Raw genomic sequence first — 9545 nt, forward strand, 5'->3', positions numbered from 1 at the left:
ATTTATTCCCCCTTAGACCTGATTCTGAACTTTACAAAATGCTAGTTCTCATTTGCATGTACTGGAGTCAGGTAACTGTTATCTGATTAGAACAGCCTCCAGTGCTGGTGGTCTTCAATTTCTCCATTTTTACTTCGTTTATTATTTTGCTTTGGATAAAGAAAATGTGTTGTATATTAGCATGTGAAAATCCCCTCTGTTGTTTTGTGTTTGTTCTGTTTTCAAACTTTGATTTTGATATAGATGCAAAAAATGAAATTAGTTGATTTTATGTTGTGGAATCAGAGCTAAGAAATCCTGCGTGGGTTTCCTTCTTTTATTTATTGTTTTATTGTGCAGGAAGAGTGTACATTAAAATAACGACATGCAGTAAACCGTTCCATTAGAGACGCTGTAAAAGTGAGTCAATTCTTCATAGTCAACGCCAGGGGGGAGTGTCCCACTTCTATTGATACAGGGGAAGAGTTCACTCTATTAGTTGTTATCGGGACAAAAATAAAAATGCAGCTAATGACTGAAGAGTGTCATTAATAAGAGACATGATGAAGAGGCTCATTTAGACCTACGACTCAACGATGTGTTTACACTCCATTCTCGCTCTTGTCCAATCAGCTGTCCTGTCTTATCCCTTATTTATCCATGCAACCGGTTCTGTAAACACGAAGTAAAGACGAAGAAAAATCAATTGTTTTTTTGTCTTCTTTCAGACACGGAACATGGTTGAACACAGGTGCAACTCATTGGACAAGGGCCCTAAAGAAGCAAACAGGACAAAGACAGGAAGTAAATCTCGGCTGGAGAAGGGAAAACAAGACAGAAGAAAATGTTTTCCGAGTAAAGCAAATTCATTAATTGTGATAAATCACTCCAAATGTGTGCAGGAAAACACGAGAGAGTCCCACATAAACAACAAACATGTAACCACAGCTAAAAAGGTAAGCAGACACTCAACTATTTCAGACTAAGGCAAAGACGGTTTGATAAAGTATAACAGACATTTAAAACTACCTGTAATCAAACCCCCCAACCCCCAAAAATGTCTAACAAACACAAGATGTACAGAACAAATCTTTTCAAAAAGAAAACTCCTAGAAACCCACTTTTGATCAAGTCAATCAAAAAGGCCTCTTCTTTATCCGTAATAGCTGCAGTGACTTTTACACCTAGCCTTGACGATACTTAGATTTATGTATCAGATCAATTTCCGACTGTCCTTGCTGTATCAAAGCTCTGGTGGCCATTGTTGAAAGGCGAGATCTGGTACATACCATCTACAAGTCCATAAGCCGTACCTTTGTGATTTGTGCAGATTGACACGATCTATTGTTTGACAAATGGATATCAGATGATAAGACATTATCTTGACAGACATGCGTGCAGTCCATATGCCCTGCAGTCATACTGTCACAACACTGATACTGATTGATTTAGTTGGCCTTTGTCATCGGTGTGTCATCTGTCCATTTATCCCTGGAGAAATCTTTGTGGTGTTTCTGCTCATAATTGACTGCTTAGTATTAGTTCATACAGCAACACATTTCTGTTACTCTGTGTCTCACTGTACTGCAGTGTTTTTTAACATTAGGGTCACAACCCCAATGTGGGGTCGCCGGATGTCTAGTAATTGATTAAATTATTTTTTTTTTAAGTAATCATGTTGAAACAACTAATTATGATTAAAAACACCACACACAACTGTACTGTCCTTCACTTTCATGAATATAAATTGAGTTCAAATTCAAATTTGTGATGTCAAAATGGAGTCACAACCCCAAAAAAGTTTGGGAACCATTAATCAATTATTATGCTAGATTTAGTCATTTGAATCCTTTTCTTTCCTTTTCTACGTGAAGATGGATCTGCTCAGAAAAGAAGTCTTCCAAAGACACTGCGTACAGTTCCAATTCGTGCTTTTCAGGAAGAGTGATCAGATAAAAGTATTCTCCTGAAGTGACATTAAACAGAGGTAGGAACTCTCTGTCTTTGAATGAGTCGTATCATTAATTTGCAGCCTGGAGTGAGATTGTCACATATGAGCAACACAATGAGGGCTCCTCTTTAAAAGGCAGCCAGGACGGTGTGAGTGTATTCTCGATTAGAGTTTTTAGAAAATGACATTGAATGAACAAGAGCTCTATGTCGTGACGATATTGTGCACGACAAGTTTGTCTAACCCACACATTTGGGGCATATTTCAGCAGAACCTATTGTACAAAAAAATTCAATATGGCATAATACTTCCCCCCAATATATTACAATAGATGGATCTAATTTCCAATTAAACGTTTTTTATGACTTGACTTGGTGGAACTTTGAAACCTTAGATCTGCCAGTTTGAGCTATAAGTGATTGTTGACCCTAAGCCTACATTCAGGTAACCAACATACAGGTGGTCCGCAACTTATATTGGGCTTTAGTTCCTAGTGGCAACTTAACTCAGATTTTGGCCATGAGTTGGATTTTAAATAAAATTACATAATACTCTATGTTTCGCAAAATATGTAGAATAACAGAACCTGTTAAAGTGTTTTCCATAGTGTAGCGGTTAGCATGCCTGCTTCTAGAGCAGAGAGGTTTGATTCCCAGAGGAACCACATGCTTACCACATGATTGTTAATCCTCCTCTTGTGAGTCACTTTGGATAAAAGCGTCTGCTAAATGCATTTAAAAACAGTGCGTGTGCTGTTGAATTCTTTATTTTCCTCTACAATTTGGTCTGAAACGCATGCTTGTGAGCCATAATGAAGCCCAAAATGTTCAAAAAAATATGGCATTCAAATGTAAAAAGAGCCGTCTTCCTCCTCTGAATGAGGGAACGACTTTCATAATAAATGTAGACGTAGGGGGTGTGGTGATGTAACAAAGAAATGACATAGATCAAGGATGTTGTAAAATGGAGACCCCCTGTGGTATCATTGTGTTTTTTACTCCATCTCTATGCCACCGTATAAGAAAATCAATTTTTTTGGAGGCAGTTGTGTGTTTGGAGAACTTTAGCAGCTTACAGTATTAACAGACTGCTGCTTGAAAACTGTTTTAGTTTAAAGATATTCTGATTTTTAAACCATACCCATATTTGCCACCCTGCTATATGGATAATTACCTAAAATAACCTGGAAATATAAAATGTAAGTAAAGGAAGTAAAAGCAATAATAGAAGCAAAAAAAAAAAGGAGAATAATGTACTGTTAAGTATGACTATTTGCTTTCACTCTCAACATCCTTGCAGGAGACAGTTTCCAGAGCTTGGTCAAAGCAATGTCAGTCGTTATTTACCCCGGACTAACGACAACAAAATAATTTAATGGGTCATTGACTTGTAACGCTGGAGCAATGAAGCTCCACTCTGCATCAGATTTTCTCTCTGCATTTGAACTTGTGCCCTTCTTTTATGTAAATATTTTACTGGCTAAGAGCAGAGAGAGAGAAATGAGGATCTCGATTACAGAAATGAGATGCAGCAAGTTTGTGAGCAATGCTTTATCAAGGTCAGTTCAGGGTTTGGAAATGATTCTACTTCTGCTTCTCTGTCGCAAGGTGTTTACTTTTGGAAATGCAGCGAATGAACTTCTGCAGCTGCATTCATTTGTCCTTAATGGCAAATATATTTAGATTCATAACAACAAATATTTTCATATGCAGATTTTACATGTAACCTTTTGACATAGCGCATACTGTACGTTTACAAAGGGAGACATTTGGAACCTTCAGTTGAACCTATCCCAAGTTTACCTTTCAGCTTACTGCTCAGACGCCACAGCTCACACAATAGCTGGCTTACAATTACAATCTCCTCTGAAACACTCTCATCTCATCTCAAGTTTCCACATCTTGCTGTGTGCCCTTTACCTAAAATGTGCAACATTTCTCATTTCCTTGTCAATTTGGGATATTAAACATATACAGGGGGTCCTTGGTTTTGCAACGCCTTTGACCTGACGACAATTTTGGTTCCGTCATTCCTAGGTACAGCGTTAAAACTGATAGGTCGCCATGCAAACTAATGTGTTTCCACGTTGCGCTATACGCGCAGGACGACTTTGTTTAAGTCTGTGGTTGCATGCCACTAGATTGTTCTAGATTTGCTTTGTTTTTGCCCTTTATTATGGCTGCCAGGCTAGTACCAAGTTAGACTCCTTCGATGTTTTTATGACGTTACCACTGTGTTAGTGTAGATGTCGCATCGTAGGAATGGTACTCCAGTATAAGTCAAGGACCCTGCGTATTTGCGATGGTCTTTGATTCACATTGGTCTAAGAGTGTTACATAGGGGTGTAACACACTTAAGGCCATGTTTATATGTCTACATACGGTGCAGAATTCACTATTATAAGTGTCTTTGCAGCATAGACAGTTGGCGGCAATGCTTTTAAAGTGACCTTTTCACTGACATCAGCCAATAGGAGGCGTCTAAACTAAGAGTGCTGACACTCTCCTGTCAGCGACCTGATTCCTTCAATTCTGGAAACAGAGTTGAGTAGAGTCGCTGAAGTCCACTTTCCTCTCAGGACTCTTGCATTAACATTCTGCTGAAAGTGGTGTTATGCAGGTGTGGATCAATAATGCCAAAATATGTTGCCTAGCCCAGCTTCCCCGGTGCCAGACTGACTGTCTGAAGCATGAAAACTTTTGCACTTATGTCAGCAATGTTGAAGTGTGTGTGTTCAACTCTGTGAACCAACACAGGTTGTATTTTTTTCTTTTGTAGTTTTCATATCATAAAGTCGGGCATGTGTCTCCGGAGCGGTAGTCGTTCATACAAACCAGCCTTAATAATTCATGCGCTGCTATAGTGGTTCCTGACCTGTGTGTATAAAATATGTACAAACACAGAGGATTGAAGTGTAGTGAACACACACAAAACACCTCTTTTCCCCAACCTGTTCTCTTAACTAGCCCTATCTACAAACCAGGACCACCCAGAAAATAGTTGGTAAAGAAAACTGAAGTAACGTCCACCCAGAAAATAGTTGGTAAAGAAAAGTATAAAAAAAAAACTAAAGTAACGAAAAAGTTCTGTATGTTTGAATGGTACACATAACTACAGTGATACTGGCATACAGGTGAACTTTTTCTCTTGACATAATTTAACACTATTTGCATTTTGTGTTGTTCAACATTTTCAAAGTGTGTGTGTGTGTGTGTGTGTGTGTGTTATCTCTCATTTTCCCTTGCACACACTGACCTTGTCAGCAGCGTCAGTCCTCATGGGCGACCAAAGCCTGTTCTTAATGAGGCAGAACCTCATTTCTGCAGTCATTAGTTAAGATTAGAGATTTAATTATTAGAGAAGTGTATTGTGGGTAATGCCTGGAGTATCTCTCAACTGATTATGTTTAAGGTTAGTGGAGAACATGAGGCCAGGCGAAGGCTGCAGAAATGAAAGAAGCGGCGTCTGTGCCTGTGTGTCTTTGTGTTTTTGACAATATAATGAACAGCTCTACTGATTTCTGTCCACGTCTCTGCCTCCGACAAACTATTGATCACCATTTTTGTTCATCCATCTTTTACTTAGGGCTTCCCACTCCCTGAACGACACCCACCAACCCCGCTCCCCCTCCTCACGCTCGCCTGCTGCTGCTCCGTCTCTGGTATTTCCCAGCGAATCTCCCCTCCTCTTCCTCCATACATCCCTACCCTCCCTCTTCCTTCCCCTGTTCCCCTCAGTCTCTCCTCAGATGGATTCTTCAGTTAGCCGAGTGGAACTGGTGCGGCTGCTCGACAGAGAGAGAGAGAGAGCAAGAGAGAGGGAGAGAGACTGACAAACGGGGAGAGCAAGAGAGAAAGAGGAGGCAGTGCTGAACAGACACTGGGTCAAGGGAGCGCACAGTCACTCAGTTGCTACAGACAATCACAGGAGCAAGAGAGGAAGAGACTCTGAACACACACACACACACACACACAAAAGAAGAGAGAAAGAGCGAGAGGGAGGGAGGAGGTAAATATGTGACAGGATGTGGTTTCCCTGAGCTTGCAGAACATCAGCGCGCAGGGCATAGTTTGAGCATGACCTAAACGCACCGAGCGCACAAGTGTGTTTGAGCTCCGAGAGGTTTGGAGAAGAAGGAAGAAGAGGAGGAAAGAAGAGGATAAAACCACCGACACCTCCTTCCACTGCTGCGGCTGAGCCTGTGGTTCTCCTGCTGGTTCCTGCAGGAGGATTGTGACTGTGAAGGTCCACTGCCAGCGCCGGTCAGCTGTGATCCAGCCCGTCCTCCCTCATTCACTGCTGTTCAGAAGAATGCACTTCTCAGCTGGAGGCTCTGATCCAGCTGTGTCTGAGCAGTGAGCAACTTCTCCAGCGTGTCGTGAAACAAGGTATGTTTGTTGTTCTGACTCTGTGTGTGTGTGTGTGTGTGCTGGTGCGTGAAAGAGCTTCTCCACGTGGATCTGCACGGCTCTCGCAGCTCGCACACACAGATGTGTCTCTGCTCAGATCAGTGTGGGCAGCACCCACAGTCAACTTGGACTGAATTGTGGTGGAAATGTTGGTGTGCATGGGTGCAGTGTTTACCCCCCTCACCCCCCCACAGATCTCTTTTAGACCTGTATGTAGTTTTAGGGCAAAAATGACACAATTGTCCTGTTTTCCTGGGACAAATCTATACAGATTTTCATTGAAACACAGTAGGTAAAGAAGTAAATAAAATTGCCAACATAAACCAACTTATGTTTAGAATCTTTTTCATGGACTTTGTACAGAATAAGAAACATCACTTCAATCTAAAAGTACATTTTTCTACATATATGCAGTACACGAATATAAAAAAAATTGACAATGTTCCTTTAGCAGAACCAATTTTTTTTTTTTCAATTTTTGAACTTATTATCTAATTTAAAGAAATCCAGGTGATTAGGTGCATCTGCTCAGCACGAGCCTGTTAGATGGAGTCAAACTTGGTAAATTTAATTTAAATTTTTTTATTTTTTTTTAACAATTTCCCATTTACCAGAACTTTGTACTAGCATTGAAGGGACACATTATGGGTGTGTCCGAGGGAACAGTGTCCAGCCCAGTGTCCCATCCAGTCTTTATTGAAAATGATATTCTATTTTCCAATACTCTATGACCCACAGCTCTCCACTGGGTAGAAAACGTTAATGAGTGAGGTGAAAAACAACTGTGAAATGGTTTAAACAGCTGTTGCTCTCGGAGCTAATCTCACACACTTGTGGACGCCACTTCTCTGCTTTTGCTTAAACTTGCATTTGCAGAAAAAAAAATAATTCTATTGATACACAGAATCTCTTCCTTTTTGTCTTTTGACAACAGCTGCTCACAAAACCACATGAACTTCCCAGGACAGGTCGACCGGGCAGTGAATGCTCACGCGCATTCTCTGGTTATTCAAGTGAAGTGAAAATCATTCAACTATGTCCTGACTCAAGTTCAAGTGGATGTTCACTGACATTGTGTACTTTAAAAAAAAAGTTTTGTATAACCTTTAAACAAAGTTCCTTTCAGTATAGTTTGATTTTCCTTCTTGTTTTTGTATCAGCGTTTCTTTGCTTCACATTTCCAGATGAATCATACTGTAAGTCACGCTTCTCCTACACAGTCATACTGAAAAGACACCAGAGGCTAAAGGTGTTTTTTCTTTTTTATCTTTATGTCATTGACAGTTACTAAGGTAACTTGTGTTTATGTCAAACGTCGGGTAAATCTGTTTTTTTGTTTTTTTTTTTTGCATCATCACGTTGCATGCTTAATCCTTTGCTGACTGGCTGCCACCTACAGGACTGCTCATCTCTTTGAAGAGGCTCCTGATGTCTGCTCAGCAGTGAACAGAAAACACACACACACACACACAGCAACAATTTTTTAAACCACATTTTTGAGCCCAGGTGAATCATGTTCTACATCAGTGAGTCTGGCTGTTGTTGAGTCACACGTGTGATGGATGATGATGAGTGGAGCTGAGAATGCCAACAATGTCTACCTGGATCTGCTCACACGCTGAACCCTGACAGTGTCTGAAGATGTGCCTGGTGTACAGTAACACACCACTCCCACCAGTCAGGAGGGTGGTATTTATGTGTGTGTGTGTGCGTGTCAGTGTCTGTGTGGGAAAGAGAGCATGCTACTGTACTCTCTGAAGGACTGAAGTATTTCTCCGCCGTCTTGCTGTAAAAGTTTGGGCAAGCGACTGATTTTAGAGCTCAGTGATTGGATGCTTGCTTTAAATTGTCAATAAATCACAGGAACTATAAAATCCAGATGAGTGGGTATCGTCACTCCAGTTATCAGTTGGCTGTAAAGGTGGGTAGAGGGGGTGGATCACTGTCACATTTAAACGAAAGGCGTTAATGCTGTTAGGTGTGTCGTGAGGTTGTGTCTGCTTGGTTTTTGGCTTGTGTTTTTTTGAGGCTTTTACTTTTCTTAAACATAAACTTTTAAAACATTTGGAGCATCAGACTCATTAAATATTGATGAGCAAATTCTTAATTTTTAATCTTTAATTTTCAATAATGATACTTGATTTTTGTGATTTTTTTTGACCATATAAAACACATGACTATTGGCCATTTAACATCTTTAATATGTTTTTATAACATATTAGTCATAACAAATTACATGACTTTAGGGGCAGTGGTGGCTTAGTGGTTAAGGACCAGAAGGGTTGGGTCTAGAAGGTTTCAGGTTCGAGTCCACCAGCTGCCGAGGTTCTCTGAGTATGGCACCGTCCCCACACACTGCTCCCTGGGCGCTGGTTCACTTTCCTCCCTTGCTTCAATTGCTACCTATCAGGGACACGGATGTCCGGTGGTCTTGATCACATAGAGTCACTGCTTTCTTCTTGTCAGTGGTCATGTGACATGAATGGATCAGTTGAATTTTATACTGGTGAAATCCAGTTCCTAATAATCATGTACGTAATGTACACCAAAGCTTTTCACAAAAATACATCTACAGATGTAATTAGCCATTTCCCAGAGACAGTGTCCTATATTCTGTATCCTCTTGTAACAGCCGTACATGTGCTCTACTGTGTAGGTCTTTTCCATGTTACAGTCGTCCGTTACACACTGGGTGTATGCGTTTGTCCAAGTACGGATCAGTTTTATACGCAAGGGGGAGAAGCAGGAGGAGGTGGAGGAGGAAAGGGGTTAAAGGGAAAAACAAGTTGAGGGATGGGGAGAAGTGAAGGAGGGCGGAGGTGAGGGAGGCATGTCAGGGAGGAGGAAGACGAGGGCATGAGAGAGAGAGAGAGAGGGAGAGGGAAAACCAGTGGAGGGGTTTGGTGCTTGTGTGTTGTGTTAGTGTGTGTGTGTGTGTACGAAAGCGAGGGGGAGAGAAAGTGAGTAAGTGAGTGAGGGAGCGCAGTCGGACTGAACTGCTGTTAATTAGTTTCAGCTGCAGACATGTGGACCATGGAGCTGTTTAAAGCTGCAGCAGGCGAGATCGCAAGGTAGAGAGAGAGGGTTTGTGGGGATTTTCTTCTCTACACTTGTCTGTCTATCCCGAGCTTCTCTACCTGTCAGGTGGGCTCAGAACAGAAGCACTGGCTTCACATGCAACGCGTGATTCGAGACGGTCACTTTTT

At 41.2% G+C, this 9545-nt stretch overlaps 1 protein-coding gene across 1 annotated transcript in view; it reads left to right on the forward strand.

Annotated features, from left to right (window-relative positions):
• The first annotated feature begins 779 nt into the window (after nucleotides 1-779).
• The window catches only part of rftn1b (raftlin, lipid raft linker 1b), a 118310-nt gene continuing 109544 nt past the window's right edge, over nucleotides 780-9545 (forward strand). The window contains exons 1-2 of the mRNA XM_025061432.1: nucleotides 780-935; nucleotides 5516-6318. The gene's annotated coding sequence lies outside the window, so the exon portion shown is untranslated. The remainder of the gene's footprint in view (nucleotides 936-5515; nucleotides 6319-9545) is intronic.

The sequence above is a fragment of the Cynoglossus semilaevis genome, chromosome 13, assembly GCF_000523025.1.
Source record: "Cynoglossus semilaevis isolate Cse_v1.0 chromosome 13, Cse_v1.0, whole genome shotgun sequence".
NCBI classification, from domain to species: domain Eukaryota; kingdom Metazoa; phylum Chordata; class Actinopteri; order Pleuronectiformes; family Cynoglossidae; genus Cynoglossus; species Cynoglossus semilaevis.